The sequence below is a fragment of the Sebastes umbrosus genome, chromosome 15, assembly GCF_015220745.1.
Source record: "Sebastes umbrosus isolate fSebUmb1 chromosome 15, fSebUmb1.pri, whole genome shotgun sequence".
Lineage (NCBI taxonomy): Eukaryota > Metazoa > Chordata > Actinopteri > Perciformes > Sebastidae > Sebastes > Sebastes umbrosus.
In genome coordinates, this window is record NC_051283.1 from 30,046,124 (window position 1) to 30,063,985 (window position 17,862).

General features: G+C 38.5%; 1 protein-coding gene and 1 long non-coding RNA gene across 2 annotated transcripts in view; both read right to left on the reverse strand.

Moving 5' to 3' along the window:
- The window catches only part of LOC119503249 (poliovirus receptor homolog), a 360,163-nt gene that overhangs the window by 96,782 nt on the left and 245,519 nt on the right, over nucleotides 1–17,862 (reverse strand). The gene's annotated exons all lie outside the window — the stretch shown is intronic.
- Nucleotides 12,596–15,332, reverse strand: LOC119503253. The gene is made up of 2 exons (XR_005210286.1): nucleotides 14,597–15,332; nucleotides 12,596–14,331 (listed from the first exon to the last, which is right to left on the reverse strand). It is a non-coding gene; the product is annotated as an uncharacterized LOC119503253 (long non-coding RNA).

The window sequence follows — 17,862 nt, forward strand, 5'->3', positions numbered from 1 at the left end:
GACAGCTTATCCACCCGACGTTTAAAAAAAAAAAAAAAAAATCCCTTCCTTCAAAAGGCTGGAGAGTCAAGGGGGGGGGGTTAGCAGCGAGAGCAGCGAGAGAGGGACTAAATGTGGAGGAGAGGAAGAGACAGGAAGCCAGAAGGAAAGGCAGTTAATCACAACCAATAGATTCATCACGCTCACAAATGCTGCAACAGAGGAAACACAAATTAGGAAGGATGACAATTATTTATCAGCATTTAGCCGAGTTTTAATTAGAAACGTATTTGTGATACATCAAAAACAAACAATCCCGGAGAAAATACATTTCCCATGTACAGTTAACCATGCAGTTTCGTTGTATGGAGACTACAGCTGTCCATCCATTAAAATACTTAATTGCAATGAACTGAAAACATTTTTCAGATCTCTTCAAAATTTACCTTAAAGGGAGATTTGTAAAGTATTTAATACTCTTATCAACATGGGAGTGGGCAAATATGCTGCTTTATGCAAATGTATGTATATATTTATTATTGGAAATCAATTAACAACACAAAACAATGACAGATATTGTCCAGAAACCCTCACAGGTACTGCATTTAGCATAAAACAATATGCTCACATCATAACATGTCAAACTGCAGCCCAACAGGCAACAACAGCTGTCAGTGTGTCAGTGTGCTGACTTGACTATGACTTGCCCCAAACTGCATGTGATTATCATAAAGTGGGCATGTCTTTAAAGGGGAGACTCGTGGGTACCCATAGAACCCATTTACATTCACATATCTGGAGGTCAGAGGTCAAGGGACCCCTTTGTTGACAGTTTTTCCTCGGCCAAATTTAGCATAGATTTGTAGCGTTATTTAGCCTCCTTCGCCTCAAGCTAGTATGACATAGTTGGTACCGATGGATTCATCAGGTTTTCTGGTTTCATATGATACCAGTATCTTCACTTTAGCTTTTAAACCAAGCTACAACCTAAAAATCACAAGTTGCGTTAATGCGTTAAAGTAATTAGTGGCGTTAAAATGAATTTGCGATCACGCGTTATTGCCGCGTGAACTTTGACAGCCCTAATGGAAACATAATTGATTAATTAGAGTGTTGATATTGGTGTCAAAAGGATCCCAGAAATGCATCCATCTTGCATTAAATTGTTCTGCCCTACATGAAAGTTCATTTGTCACTTTTAGTAATAAAAAGCATCGGCATCAATGTTGGTGGTTCTGACCCTGGTGTTACTTGGTATTGGATCGAAACAACACTTTATGATTTTCATAAGAGACCGTAAAATGATTGCAGTCTCTAACAGTAGTATGATATTTTCTCAAACTGGACACCCTGGAATGTGTTTCCTTCTTTCACTGGTGACTCCAACAATACATACCCACACTCATGCAGCTTTTTTAGTGCAGTGTTATTTTGGGACCGAACGCAAACTGCAGGTGCATCGATTGTTAAAGAAAACAAATGAAATGGAGGGAAAAGCGGGAGGCAGGGGAACTGAACCTCCATTTACACCTGGTACTTAAATATAACATATAAAGTAGATATCTTATCTCGATAAGAAAAACTCATCTTACTGCAAGATGGAAAGGCACACAGTGCACATTGCCATAAAAAAACAAAAAACGCTCCGACCTGCCAGACTGGTCCCCCCTGTAGGTCATCGCACCTCAGCGGGTCAGCTGGAGTTACATAGAGGGTGTTCACATTCGTGGGAAAATGTCCTCAGGGGCGAGGAAACATCAGCAGTGCTGATAAAATCCGTCATCACTAAGTCATCGCCTTCACCGTGGAGAGGAGAAGGCCTCCGGAGGGCCCGGCTGCACGGCGACACCTGCCAAGTTGGTATGTTCTCAAAAAGTGACCAGGGCCCCTTTATCTAGTTCAGCTGAAGTTCCTTCATTTCCAATTCCACCAACTTCACCTGCTGTATTATTAGAGGTGTCAGTCAGCGTGAGATTCAGTATTAGTTTTATCACACAGCTCTTCTCCACTTTACCATTCTTTATTGCCCCTCGCCTTCAAATAGGGCATGACATGGCCAGTTTTCAAAGGCGTCCTTTGACCTCTGACCTCAAGATATGTGAATGAAAATGGTTTCTATGGGTACCCACGAGTCTCCCCTTCACAGACATGCCCACTTTATAATCACATGCACACTAACTAGTACACTAACTTATACTTTTATTAAGTATATCCTGATCAAAGTACAAGTTTAAGTCAAGTATACTTAAACTTTTTTGTATACTTGTCAGTATGAGCAAAGTATACTTTTGTTAAGTATATCTCTGATAAGTACATAAACTGAAAGTAAACGCTTTTATTTTAAGTTGAAAAGAAGTATACTACTACTACTACTACTAGCACACTTGAATAAACCTCCTTTTGGTAAGGGAGAGTCCAGTAGAGGGCTCCACCTGTGCTTATAGATCTAGGGTTACAATAGCGTAACCTTCGATATGTCCCCTTTGTGATTAAGAGAAATTCTGTTTCTTGGTTTCTCCCGGATGTCGACATGAGCGCTGCATAAAACCGGACATTGGTTATTATGATAACTTGGATTAGACGGTTTACTGACCTGCTCCTCTTTAACTGCGTTCATTTGCTGTTGCTGCTGTTTGCTGTTGCTGTAAACTCAAACACTTCCTCCATCTGTTTCACATTAAAACACTTACAGCAGTTTAGGGAACGTAATCTCCTCCGTTCCCTCGAGGCAATCTACTGTGAAACATCCACAGGAAGTGTTGATCAACAGCAGCTTAACAGCATGAAAGAATCAAATCTGTTTTGAGTGAATTATAAAGAAAAAAAAATCAATTTGGAGCAACAGGGTGGTGAAATATGGCGTGACAATGTTGTGCTGATGTAGATAATTCTGTGGCAATAACAGATTATGATGAATTTACAATGTCAGTATTGTACTGTAGTCCATGAATAAAGAAGAGGGCTTTTACTTGACAATTCATGGTCATGCAAAAAAGGACATATGAGGACAGAAGACTGGTTCATGGTGGTCCAATCCCATGAAAGAAAAGCCACCGTTCTGATCCCTGTAACAGCCCACAACCTGTTAGCACATCCTTATGAAAGACGCTGAACGCCTACGTCCCTCTTTGTGATCAGATATATAGAGGGGGAGACCAGATTGAGAGACACAAACATGTAAAATCCTCACAGTGAATTAGGCAGTTCACCCTGAAGGCACAGCCACACGGCAACACACTCTCTTATTCCACAGCGGGGAGTGAGTGGGTTCACAGAAAGAAACCGTTCGTGAAATGGAATAATATGTTTCTCTCGACCTTGCTGGACCTTTCTTCATTCAGTCGGCGGCGTCTCCATCGCTGCAGCTCGAGCACACACCGTCAGGTTCAGAGGGAGATACGCGCAAATGGAGTATCTGAGCCGAACAACGGGGGCAGCTTAAAGGCAATGTCTTCCGGTCCCCTACCAACCTGACTCCGACCCCTTTTATTACGTCTGTAAATTAGTGGTGAGACCAGATAACAGACTAAGACTGGTACATTGAAGACAATCAAATCCCTCCTGGAGAAGGCCAGGCAACGGGACGGGATTAACAAAGAACTCCTAATGGCCCTTTTGACATGTTTGAAATTACCCAGGCTCCCTCAGGACAGCAGGGCTGCAGCCCCGGTGGGAACGGCGCTCCAACCCAAGACTTTCTTTCAACCAACAATACAGAAAATGTGACATTCTTCAAGTGTCCAACCTGACTGTTAGATCAACAGAACCGAGGATGGTAAAAACACATAACTGTGTAGTCACTCACCCCATCCTTTATGCACTTTACTTCTATATACATACTACATTCCTGTCTACACCTCTGTGTACATATATTACTGAGTCACTGAACTTTACCTCTCGGCCGTGTTTGTGATGTTGGTGCCTTTTGGAAATATTTTCATGCACATATCAGACGAATAATATGGCTTGCTAAATCTGCAGTAGGCGAAATCGGAGCAAATATGATTAAAAAAAGTTATTTTTATAAAACGTAGTAGTGCATGAAACAGGTAATCTGAAAAAAAGAATTGCCTTTGTGTCCTCCGGTGTCCTCTGGTGCTCCTAGCGACATCCACATACCAGAGGAAAACAAGCAGTAAGAGCTGATCTGAGGTCTGCTGTCCAGCTGCCGTCTATGAGAGCCGGCTGACAATCACTAGCGAACTCCGACCAAACGGTCAAACTAGGCAGCGCTGATCAAATATGAATCAATATTCTGTTACGTTAATGCCTATTTCTCTCCTCAGATGTTCTCAGAATCATCTTGTAGTGCACGGTTTAGCTGTAAAATTAGAAAGTTTGTGACGCTGCCGCCATGACCGGAACACAGCCAATAGGAACGCTCTCTCAATGAAATGACCTGTGATTGGTCAAAGTCTCCCGTCACGGGCTAGATGTTCTAAAGCCTGCAAACAGAGCCATGAGGAGGAGCAGAAGTCTAGTTTTCTCTCAGAACACTTGAATTACAATATGCTGAAAGGTTATTATGGGATGTTTGCCAAATGATGCCAAAAATATACTGACTACTGCCACTTTAACGCAAATTTGTTTTAACGCTACTAATTGTTTTATATATATATTGGACAATATTTGCCATTGTTTTGCATTGGTAATTGATTTCCAATAATAAATATATACATGTATTTACATAAAGCAGCATATTTGCCCACTCCCATGTTGATAAGAGTATTAACAAATCTCCCTTTAAGGCACATTCAAACAGATACAAAATGTATTTGCGATTCATCACGATTAATTATGGACACTCATGCAATTAAATATCTTAATCGATTGACAGCCCTAATATATATATATATATATATAAATATAAATGCAGACTATCATATAGCAAGTAGGAGTCGATGAACCCACACGCCTAAAGTTTAGCTACTCCAGCTGAATATTAAGGCAGCGCACACTCACAGCACTTCTATGAAGTCATTTATTGTCATTTTAACTAATAATTTGGACTGGACACGGATGCAGCGGAGTCAAATGAGAAGAGACACTAAAGTCCCCCCCCCCCCTTAGAGGAAGCCTCGCGAGCAGGCTGTTTAAAAAGCTCTCGTGGGTTCAGTCGTTTCTCATGTGGATTCCTCCTTTGTTAGTTTGCTTCTATGACGGTAATTGGCCTTTTATTGTGCGAGCTGAGCTAAAATAAAACTGACAACGTCGCAGTTTTGCAGAGCGATCGGACCTGTGGCTGTTAGAGACTGCAGACCTTGAGTAACCTCCACTTCAATTTACATCTCTGCTGTCGGGTAAAAGCCGAACATCTGCAATTTATATTTTTCAGGCGGAAAAGGAGAGTTTGTTTGCATTGTGTTTAACTCGTGTTGCCTGTTAATTAGCTGAATCACAGACGTGGGTTTTAACAAGGCCATGAACACAAAACAGCCATGTTAATAATAATCATCCAAACTGATATATTTTCTGTGTTCAATTAAGACAGAGCAACAATAAGTGACACCTTCGCAATTGTCACTGAAAGCACCGAATAAAAACATAATCAAAGAGAGCAGGTATCAGAAAGACAAGTGACGCCTACACATTAACTGCTGCTGGGAACGAACTTTCTGGAGTCATAAGATCCCATTTAAGCTCACATCAAGCAGTTCTGGTTTAACAATGGCTGCAGGTATGAATCTCATTCAGCTGCAAAACATTTGCACAAAATGAATATTGACAAATACTGACATAGTCAGTGCTCTGATCATTGGAGTTTTAAAAAAATTGGGTCTACGTGTTTTAAATTGGGCAGCACGTTGGTGCATTGGTTAAAGCTTCAGTAGTCAGTATATTCTCGGCATCATTGGGCAACATTTCCATAATAACCTTTCAGCATATTGTAATTCAAGTGTTCTGAGAGAAAACTAGACTTCTGCACCTCCTCATGGCTCTGTTTTCAGGTTTTAGAACATCTAGCCCGTGACGGGAGACTTTGACCAATCACAGGTCATTTCAGAGAGAGAGCGTTCCTATTGGCTGTGCTCCGGCTGGTGGGCGGTGCTTGGTATTTCCTCAACTTGATCTCAACATGTTCTCATTTTACAGCTAAACAGTACACTACAAGATGTTTCTGAAAACATTTGAGGAGAGAAATAGGCGTTACAGTAACAGAATATTGATTCATATTTGATCAGCGCTGCCTAGTTTGACCGTTTGATCGGCGAGTGATTGACAGCCGGCTCTCAGAGACGGCAGCTGGACAGCAGTCTCCAGATCAGCTCTGATTGGTTGTTTTCCTCCGGTCTGTGAAATCTTGCAGATACTGTAAGGAGCACCGGAGGACACCGGAGGCACATGATTTTTTTCTCATGCACTACTGTCAAGATATAGTGACACGTTTTATAAAAATAATGTTTTTTAATCATATTTGCTCCATTTCTACCGACTGCAGCTTTAAGTTATTGGTCAATTTATTTTTTGCAAACATTGTGGCTAATCAACATTGTCAGGAAATGATTCAAATGAATATGAAATATCATAAAAATACACTGGAGGGGGGCTTTAAGAGATCGTGTAAAGGTCCAAACAAAGAAATGGAGCAGAAAACAATGTGTGTTAATCACGTTATGCTAACTGTGATGACTGTTTATGATATTATTATTATGCAATTATCATTACATGATTACATTGCTCTAATTAAGATAATCATTAAACAGTGTTTACTTGATTGTGCAGTCTCTATAGAAAACAGATTATGAGCGTGCGTGTTAATGTGCTCATTAACTCTATAAGGCTGTTTGTCAATATGAACACACTTCTGCATGTTTCTGCTCGTGTGTGTGTGTGTGTGTGTGTGTGTGTGTGTGTGTCTGTACTGATGTCACAGATTTTGAACTTCTAAAAGAGTTTTTAAAAATCCAATCAACTGTTTTGTCATCGTAATGAAGTCTTCTGTTCTGAACGGCGTTATGTCAGTTTAAATAGAAAGACAAATGGCAGTTACAGCAGTTAATTAGCTTCCCTACACTGCATTTCAATGAACCAACCAGATAACCTTCCTCTTCTGCATTTTGATAAAAGACAAGACATTTATTGTGCATGAGGTGAATCTGAGATTAATTCTCAATTAAAACAAAAACAAAAAGTGACAAGAATGAGGAAAAAAAACGCTTCCGCTAAGTTTAATTAACTCATTAACTTAAGAGCTTGTCTCTCCATCCAGCTCGTTTGGAGCGGTTTATTTAAACTCTGGAGTGTTAAAGCCTCTAAACACCCACACAGGTGTTTTAATGAGGTTGATTAGACCTCTTCTCAGGACTGTGTGGGCCTGTTTACACTGGAATAGATTAACATCTTCCTGAGTCTCCTGTTGGCTCGTTCGTTAGTTAGTTAGTTGCATCTGTCAGGGCGGGACAAATTACACCGTTATCATTCTGATTGGTTTGTGGGTGTTCAGAGGAATTCACTGTTGTTAATATTTTTTCTTTTAATGAAATTTTATTATTATCTCACATTAACTCTAACATCATTATTTTGTTACAGGCCTGAGCCTGGTTAATATTAAACAGATGAACATTACGGTCAGTAAATTAGTAAAATAAATAATAATAATTACAACAACAACAGAAAACAAAAACAAATAAATACCAAAAAATGGAGAAATTATAAAAAAAAAATAACATTAATGGGGGGGTTGTAATGATAACTTTAGTATCATAAACACTAGGGCTGGGGGTGATACACATATCTCCAGATTAATTTGTTATCATGTTATAAGTGCAATTACCTCTGTTTACATACCTATATTTTATACTCTAGTGTATAACTTCTGTTTATACTTATTTATTACTTTGACTTTACCTGTTTTATATTGCTTTATAACTGTGTGTGTTTTAACCGTTGTATGTTTTATCTGCCTCGTTTAGTCTTGTCAAGTATTTGTTTGTTTTAAAGAACTGACCAGATGTGGCAACTGTGAATCTCGTTGTATTTAATACAATGACAATAAAGCTTTCTATTCTATTCTATTCTATTCTACTTGGGTGCCGATTCGATATGTATTTACGATTTTCAATTATTGCGATTCTACAAGTATTGTGTGTTAGCTTTTTTAACGCTAGACCATGGGGAAAAGTTAAATCATACACTTCTAGGGACTTTTACTTTGGAAAATATCTAAATATATCAGTTATCGTCAGGAATTATTTATTCAATTTTATTTTTCCAGCAACCCACTAATCAAAGAATAAAGACATTTTCTTCAGAAAATAGTGATATTTTCTTTTAAGCACACCACAGAAGAAGAGTGACCATGTTTGTGATTCTTACTGTATCTACAACAGAACTTGGAAGGACAACAGTTTATAAGAAGCAATAAACTTGCGGCTTGTGATTCCGCGTGTCTCGTAAACGACTCGGCCAGTGTGAAACTAAATATACAGTACAATGCTGTTGCACTGTGGTTCGAGCCACAGAGATAATTGGTCTACCCGAACACAAAACAACTCCTCATTCCTGCCAGTATAAATAATAGCGGTGCTCTGCTGTGGTAGAATGAAATTAACCTTCAATAATACTCATCGATCCCAGCTGACAAAAAAAACAACAGAATCCTCGCATGACTTTTATATAACGTGTGCTAACTTCTCTATTTGATCTGCTCATGATGAATAAGTGCCTGTATGTCAGTCTTTCTTGGCTTCGAACATCCACCTACACACATCAATTATGTTTTCTTTGTCCTCCTCATAGGTGAAGACATTTCTCATTAACTCTCCCACAGTGGAGTCGTGCTCTCTCTGCTGTTGCAATTCACACGTTTGTTTATTCTTCCTTTAGTGACTAAAGAAAGCAATAACACCTTTAGCAAATTCATGGTAAAACATATATTGAATAACTTCATTTATATAGCACCTTTCGAAACCAAAGTTGCAAAGTGCTTTACAATAAAAACACGATAAAAGTAATTAAGATCCAGAACTTAAGATATAAACAAGTGGAGGTTGTTGAGTTTTGCTTTCACTTTTGAAACATACTTATTACTAGTATATATTACACATTGTATATTATTATATACAATGTTTTGCCCTAAATTTAACTAAGTAGTTTTGTTGCCTAAACCAAAAGAAGTTGTAGTTTTTTTTCCTAAACCTAACAAATTGTTTTTGTTGCCAAAACATAAATAAATTATAGTTTTGTTGCTTAAACCTAAAGACGTTGTAGTTTTCTTGCCTTAACCTAACTGTTTTGTTGCTTAAACCTAAAGAAGTTGTAGTTTTCTTGCCTAAACCTAAAGAAGTTGTAGTTTTGTGGCCTAAACCTAAAGAAGTTGTAATTGTTTTGCCTTAACCTAAAGAAGTTGTAGTTTTGTTGCTTAAACCTAAAGAAGTTTTAGTTTTGTTGCCTAAACCTAAATAAGTTGTAATTTTCTTGCCTTAATCTAACTGTTTTGTTGCCTAAACCTAAAGAAGTTGTAGTTTTGTTGCCTTAACCTAACTGTTTTGTTGCTTAAACCTAAAGAAGTTGTAGTTTTCTTGCCTAAACCTAAAGAAGTTGTAGTTTTGTGGCCTAAACCTAAAGAAGTTGTAATTGTTTTGCCTTAACCTAAAGAAGTTGTAGTTTTGTTGCTTAAACCTAAAGAAGTTTTAGTTTTGTTGCCTAAACCTAAATAAGTTGTAATTTTCTTGCCTTAATCTAACTGTTTTGTTGCCTAAACCTAAAGAAGTTGTAGTTTTGTTGCCTAAACCTAAAGAAGTTGTAATTTTCTTGCCTTAATCTAACTGTTTTGTTGCCTAAACCTAAAGAAGTTGTAGTTTTCTTGCCTTAATCCAACTGTTTTGTTGCCTAAACCTAAAGAAGTTGTAGTTTTCTTGCCTTAATCTAACTGTTTTGTTGCCTAAACCTAAAGAAGTTGTAGTTTTGTGGCCTAAACCTAAGGAAGTTGTAGTTTTGTTGCCTAAACCTAAAGAAGTTGTAGCTTTGTTGCCTAAACCTAAAGAAGTTTTTTTGTTTTAAAAAAAGTTGCAAAGTGCTTTTAAAAACATGATAAAGTAATTAAGGTCGCGAACTTCAGATATAAACAAGATAAAGTAATTTAAATCCTTACAACAAGTACCAACAGTTAAAGGTGTAATTGATAACATTTTTATGTAGATGAATAATTAAAAGATAAATCATCCATATCCACAGAGCTTTTAGAAAGGTGTTGAATAGAAGTATGGCTTTTCCTAAAAGAAATCATTATGATTGTGAAATAATCATTTAAAAAAATGTTGACGGATCCCAAATTTATGTTTTTATTTATCTCTGCGAAGATATCTGTCATTTGATTCCTACTTCTAACAAGGCTTGCGAGCCAATAGTATTATGACGTTGGTATCACGTGGTGTCTCTGTGTCGTCAGCGATCAAGTTGCTAGTTTGACGCCAAGCGTCCGGCTTCACTTTGGTACCAATCCCAAGTGCTCAGCAATAAAAGGAGGCTGCCTCTGCCATGCCTGGCCGTACTGACACTGGTCCCCATCAGGAGGTTGTGGGGGGATACTTTACTTCGGAATCTTCGGTAAAAGGAATCTTAAAAGCTCGGACAGACAGACAGACAGACTGGTGAACGCAAAAAGCAGCATCCACCATTTATAAATCTGTCTACGATTCCTTGAAAAATACGTCTGCATTCTTAACAAGTTAAAGCGTAGGATCAGAGAAGAGAACAAAAGGTGAAACACAGTGGCATCTGCAAGGACAGCTATTAACTGTGTGAGTGGCAGAAAGCGAGCCGAGGCCTTTCAAAGTTTTTTTAAAGATAATGGCAGATCATTTTAGCAGAGTGTGACGGACCATTTATGAGTGCAGACAAAACACATGCACAACGAAACATGTCAAGATAACAATGGCGGGGATTAAAAGTGACGCGGGAGCCGTATTGAAATCATTTTCTGAACTGCAAACAGTGTTGAAGATTTCAGCGTACCCTGTGGTGTTTGTCAAGTGTGTATACATTTGGGAAAAGACCCAACAGCTTTCATATGTCAAAGCCACAGATGCATCAAAATCACAGCAGAAACAACATGAACTAAATTGTTAAAACCGCTGAGAGAAAATATCCCACAGCACTGAAATACAACCGAGGAAGAAGGGGAGATCATAGAAAATATTTGGCTCCGGTAACAGCGAGGATTGGGAGAGATTAGAGGATTATACCTTCCTGGATGTTACAGATAGATCAAAGATGTGTATACAAAAAAGGTTCGCCTTTCAGAAATGAAGAATGCTTATTATTCCTCATTGATGCACATTTATTCATTTTTATAGGATTTCAGAGTTTCTACAGCCAAAGGGTCACAAAACAGACTGACGGAGGAGAAATGCAAAACTGTTGTTATGTAGGTTTCAGGAGATCAGAACTTTGTTGTATAAAGTGATGCACAAGACATCTAGAATATTTACATCGAATGGAACAGTGCAGCCATGACAACACGGAGTCTTAGGTTTGAGTATTTAACCCAGTGTTAACATCAAACAGCTTCAATGAAAAACCATAAACAAGATAATAAAGATAGAAGACGGTAGCCGTGTTTCTGTCAATGTAATCTCACATTAGAAAAGCTCTATGGCTTTTTATAAAATAATCTCTAAAAGTATTGGGCTGGAGGTCCAACCTGGTGTGGGGAGAGCTACAGTATATTTGAATTACCTGAGTCAGTTTCACATTGATGCAGCTAAATATCATCACTTTCACTTCTCTTCTTGCTTGTAGAAGGATATTACTCCTTTGGAAGTCCTCTCTTTTAAACCTCATATACAGAGTCCGGTGAAAAAGTTGAGATTGAAGTTTTATTTTAGAAACAAGTCTTGTTTTTCTCTTGATGTCAGATGAAAACTGGTTGAAGCGATGTTCTTGCCTGTTCTTGACTACGGTGATCTTCTTTACATGAATGCATCAGTCCATTGTCTCCATATGTTGGATACTGTTTATCATGGCACTTTAAGGTTTGTTACAAACTGTAGAGCCCTCACTCATCACTGTATATTGTACTCCAAAGTAAATTGGCCTGCTCTGTGAATAATATAAGCTAAGCCAACGCTTAGCCACTGGTATGTTTTCATCTATAAGGCCATTCGTAGTCACCCCTGTTATTTATCTGTCTTTCTAACCAGAAATCATGGCAATTATGGGCTACGATCTCAGGACCCTATGCTTATGACTGTTCCCAGAGTTCGGACTGAGTTGGGAAAGAAGGCCTTTATGTTTTCTGCACCATCTGCATGGAATAACCTGCAAAAAATGAACTTAAACTCCAGGAACTAGTCACTCTAAATTAATTTAAAGACATGGTAAAATAGAAATATAGAATCGACTCGTAATCGTAATTGTACTCGTTTTGATTGAAATAGGATTATATGGCTTCCCTCCTTTGAGCTGATCTATTGTTTTTTAATGTGCGTTTATGAAACTGTTTGTACTGTTTGCCATTCTTGGCCAGGTCGCTCTTGAAAAAGATATTTTAATCTCAATGGGTCTAAACCTAGTTAAATAAAGGTTAATGAAATAATGAATGTCCTCTGCACCCCTTCATCATCATCCCTGATGGAGGACATGATGTTGTTCCTTAAACTGAAAAAAAAATTAAAAAATGCCATTTGCAGATCAGCTCAGAAATGTTATCATACCTGGCAGCCCCTCTTATCTTCTTTTGATCGAGTGACAGTGCTTCTGTATGATTAAGATTATTTTTGTAGTATATGTTCTAATTGTATTTAGACGTCGTGCATTTAGGAGGACTAATGGATTTATAGCATATGAGATGTATTTCACTCCATCAACTAAAATGTATGACATAATTTACAGAAATGACCACTAACAGTTAATTTGTCCACTTGTACATAGTAAAGTTTGGGATTTATCCTATTATTCCTTATTATTACCATCAATGTGTACTTTATTTATTACTATTTATTTTATTTTCATTTATTTTTTTTCTTCTTTTTTAAAAATGTAACTTTGTTTTTTGTTCTTTATCCTTTTTGCATCGGCAATGGGTGAGGGTTCGGTGGGAGCGGGCTTTGCGGGAAAAATACCAAAATATGGCGGAACAATCATTTACATTTGTGCTCTATTTGTACTGTATGTTTCTGTGCACCTGATGTTACTTCCAATAAATGATCACGGAAAAAATAAAGAAATAAAACTCGATAAAACTTCTTCAATTGCGGAAAAAGTTTTTACACTCGCTTGAGGTGTTTTTTTGCCTTTGTCAAAAAAGAGTTGATGCATTAGATGGGATATGGAAACGCCTTATTATTTAACTCACATGACTGATCAGCTGAAACGGTATATATTCTTCGTCTCAGTATAGCATGAAACATGGCCAATAATAGCTGAATATCTGAATGGAAACATGACTATTGTGGAAAAAGGTGATATTTCTAACCTTAAAGCTATTGTCGAGTCGAAGCCGATCCTTTTAGGATTACAAGTACAAGGAATCTAACAGATACGGCAGAAACACTCAAGGAAATGACGATTTACAGGTTCACAGACGGTTTATCTCTGCTGCCTGCATTTAGACAGAAATCTCTGTCATTCCATCTCTGAAGTTACTCTGCCATTTCCCACCATGCATCAAATCCCCTGGTGTCTTATTTTAAAACTCAATTTCCCATTGTTTACCGTCGCATCAGTGCCACTCACACCATCAAAGCCCGTAGTATAAACTCAGAACCAATTTCTTTCTGAATCTATCCCACTTTAATAACGCTAAAATACAAAAATAATGTGACTGGGGCAAAGCGGAAAGATGTGAAATGGGAGAAAAAAAGAACAAACAATGAAATATCACACCTCTGCAGTAAGCATAATGATTGATAAATATAGCATTCACTCAGCTGTACAGATGGTGACAGAAGTGGTGGTATATATTTATATTTATGTATATGCACTGAAGCCTGGAACCCACTGAGACCACACAGAGGTCATCTCACCATGAACGTATCGATCAAACTCTTAATTAAAACTGAACTATTTCTTTGTTTTATCAAAGTCGAACACATTGTTTACAATCTGACTCATCCTTAAGTGACAGGAAGGTGTAGACACAGAGACAGACTGATTTAAATCATTTGGGATGATGACTGGAACCAGGTCTGATCATAAACAGTACAAAGACTGCTCCTAATATTCTCACCGAGGTCTCTTCCAGCCAAGGCCAGGAGCAGAACCGGAAGTCAAGGCGTTGTACTATAAACAGCTTGAAACTCCATATGGGGTGGAGGTCGTTGAGTTTGGCTTACACTTTTGAAACAGTTGTTATAAGCCAAAACACAATGTTTTTCCCTAAACTTAACTAAGTGGTTTTGTTGCCTAAACCTAAATAAGTTGTAGTTTTATTGCCTAAACGTAATTGTTTTTGTTATCTAAACCTAAAGAAGTTGTAGTTTTGTTGCCTAAACCTAAAAAAGTTGTAGTTTTATTGCCTAAACCTAGAGAAGTTGTAGTTGTGTTGCCTTAAACTTAATGAAGTTGCAGTTTTGTTTTCTAAATGTAAATGAAGTTGTAGTTCTGTTGCCTAAACCTTAAGAAGTTGTATTTTTGTTGCCTAAACATAATGAAGTTGTAGTTTTGTTGCCTAAACCTAAAGAAGCCTTTTTGTTTGTATTCAAAACATAACGTTTCATTTAGTTTTACAATGTTTTACAATGTGTTGCTTTTAAGTTTCGCTATCACTTTGACAGACCACTGAAAGAGGCAGCAAGGCTGTTATCAGCTCTCTTAATACATCTACGGGTCTAACAGCTTATATTCGCTAACTTCTCTAACTTTCTAATGTTAGCAAACTTAAGCTAGTGTAGATATTGCTGTACTTCCTGTACTACTGTTACACCCAGCTATATTTTAGCATATGTAGCATATTCATTTTGTTTTTAGTCCCATCACAAGTGAAACAAGAAGTAAAGCGACAGTGTTAGCAGAATATCCCCACAGTGATGATATTCTGCTACAATTAGCCTCGGTCGTGGATAAACAGAACGTTCCTGTGTTTTAATCGTGTTAAACCTGAATCTAAAAATACCAATGTTTAGCAGAATAAATAAAACAGCAAGTTTTCTCTCAGGCGCAACCGACACCGAGTGGAAAGCAAGAAACGAAAAACAACCCGGAGAGAAAGAGCAAAAGGATTACAGTGATTACCTCTTTGAGCAGGAAGTGAAAATAGGTGCAGTCACATATTCTGGATAACACCGAGCGTGTTTGGGGCACTTTACCTCAATCGGGGAGTTAAATACAGCTGTTGTTTGTGAAAGCAACACTATTTCTCTTCCAAGAGGGATGTCTTTTATTGAAACAACAAGTTTGTGGGGAGGACAAATCATGGCCATTTTTAGCTTTCGCCCTGAGAGCTGAACGCCTATTCAACACATTCTCTCCACCAACTCCTCAAATACCATCAGATACCGACGCACGGGGTAACCCTCTTGCGTTACTTTTGGATGTACCAGGGACAGCGTGTCAATATATGCTCATTACATGCATACTGTCCTTTCAAAATGAACTTCCTGAGCTGATGATACCGACGAGTCACGCGACTTACAACTGACGTGACAAAATAAGTTACTTTTGGTTTCACAGGGGACACAAACAGCGGTCTCCTGATTGAAAATCTTGTGTTTGTTTAAGCCTCAAATCTGTAATCAAATTCCGTTCAATATTTCATCAGCGCTGTCTCACCATCACGTTCCCCCGGAGCGCAGAGGAGAGGGCCGGACTACCGGCACTCATGGTCAGCCGGAAGCCTCATTCATTAATTCATTCGATCATCATCACGGTTTGTAGAAATACAATATTACATCAAGTTGTATTAAGAAATTATGGAACAGAGCATCAATATTTTTAATAATATCTTCTGTGCATATATCACCAAGTACGATTTTAGTTTTCATAAAGTTGTGGTGTGTAAAATGTATAAAAACGCTGCAGTGAACACAAATTGATTTATTTATTTATGGTTTATTAGATAGGAGCAGTTTAAAAAGATAAAACTGAAATCAGGCGTCACACGTACTCTGCTTCCTCCAGTCACCTCCACCAGGATTGTGTAAATTAGCAAAGCATGTAAATAAAACCGCTTTGTTGCGAGGCCAACAAAGCGGCTTCGCAACCGTTGTGTCGGGGAACGCAGTAATCAGCAGTAACCGCTGCATTAGCGCTGTGCAGTGCGGCGGTGTTGAGCTAGCCTAATGGATTGAAGTACTCTATAGGTATGGATATCACTTTAAGGGTACTGGTATTGGTACTGGCATCATAGTTGTTTAAATGATACCCAGCCCTGCTGATAATATCAATGAATACTTCAGCTTGTCCTAGAGGTGTATTTATTTATGTATTCATGAAACGAACATGTAGGAGCAAGGTGAGGATACTGAGGATTTATTTGGTTACTTAAAGATAAGAAACAATCTGACTGAGCACAGTTTCTGACTTCTGAAAATAATCGTGACTGATTCTCACCCAGTGGTCAAAATGCACAATAATTGTCGACCACTTTCCCCGTTTTATTTTTTCTCTTCCGATATCATCTCGCTACAGATAACAGCTGTCCGACCGCTTCCCTGGAATCATTCCTTCCTTGAACCGAAATCAAAAGGGACTTTTAAACCCCTGCAGACAGAGACCAGAGCCTCCTTTCATCTGAAGAACAGATGGAGAGAGGGAATGAGTCATGAAACTAAGAGGAGAGAGAGAGAGAGAGAGAGAGAGAGAGAGAGAGAGAGAAAGCTCAGGAATCTTCTTCTTGTTAACGTGAGAGGTGAGGTATGTTGGGTGGGATGAAAGATAACAAATTCTAGTTTGGGTGTTTGAAAGAAAGGGAGAGAGAGAGAGAGGGAGAGAGAGAGAGAGAGAGAGAGAGAGACAGAATAACAAGGAGGGAGACAAAAAGAGGAGACTTGAGAGGAGATGCAGTAAAAGCATCTTTAATGCAGATTGTAGTGCGGAGCTCGGCTTTGAGATGTGAACCTGTGTGATGATGAGGAGGGAGTCTCACAGCATACAGTAGCTTCCATTAACCTGAAGTGCCCTCAAATAAAGACTTGAATGCATCCATAAATACAACACAGCCGGGGCGAAGGGTATCACCAGCAATCTATGTTGAAAAGAGGAATCTGCAATGTTGAACCAGCATGATCTGTTGCATTATTAGTTTTAGATAAAAGACGTCAGAATTAGGGCTGTCAATCGATTAAAAAATGAAATCGCGATTAATCAAATGATTGTTCATAGTTAATTGCAATTAATTGCACAATTTTTTATCCGTTCAAAAAGTACCTTAAAAGGAGAGTTGTCAAGTATTTAATATTCTTATCAACATGGGAGTGGGCAAATATGCTGCTTTATGCAAATGTATGTATATATTTATTATTGGAAATGTGCTGGGCCACATTAAGGACCGCCTACTCATCTGATGTCCAGCTGGGATCCGCGGGATCACCGCGCCCCTCAGGTGAATAAACCGGCAGACACGGAGCGCTTGTCAGCACGGAAACGGCCTCTGTGCTCTACTGTATCCTGTCGGTACAACTGTATTTTATTAAAATATATCTTGTTTATAGGCTACATATCTTCAGACTATCAGACTAGGCACGCAAAATGCATTCTTATCATACTGTCGGAGATGTGTCGCTGTTTTTGTTCCGCTGCTTTGTGCCTGTTCTCTGTCCTCCCCGGCTCTCTGGAGCGCTGTACGCCGCTGTTGTCTGGCAAAAGCAACGGTGCCGGCGTTACAATAACCTTTTATTTTGATGTTAATACAATGTACCAGAATTCATGAATATGTAGGATATTACTACTGACATTCATGTAATATTACGTCACAACGGCTGCTGTATTAGCCGTGTGTTTACT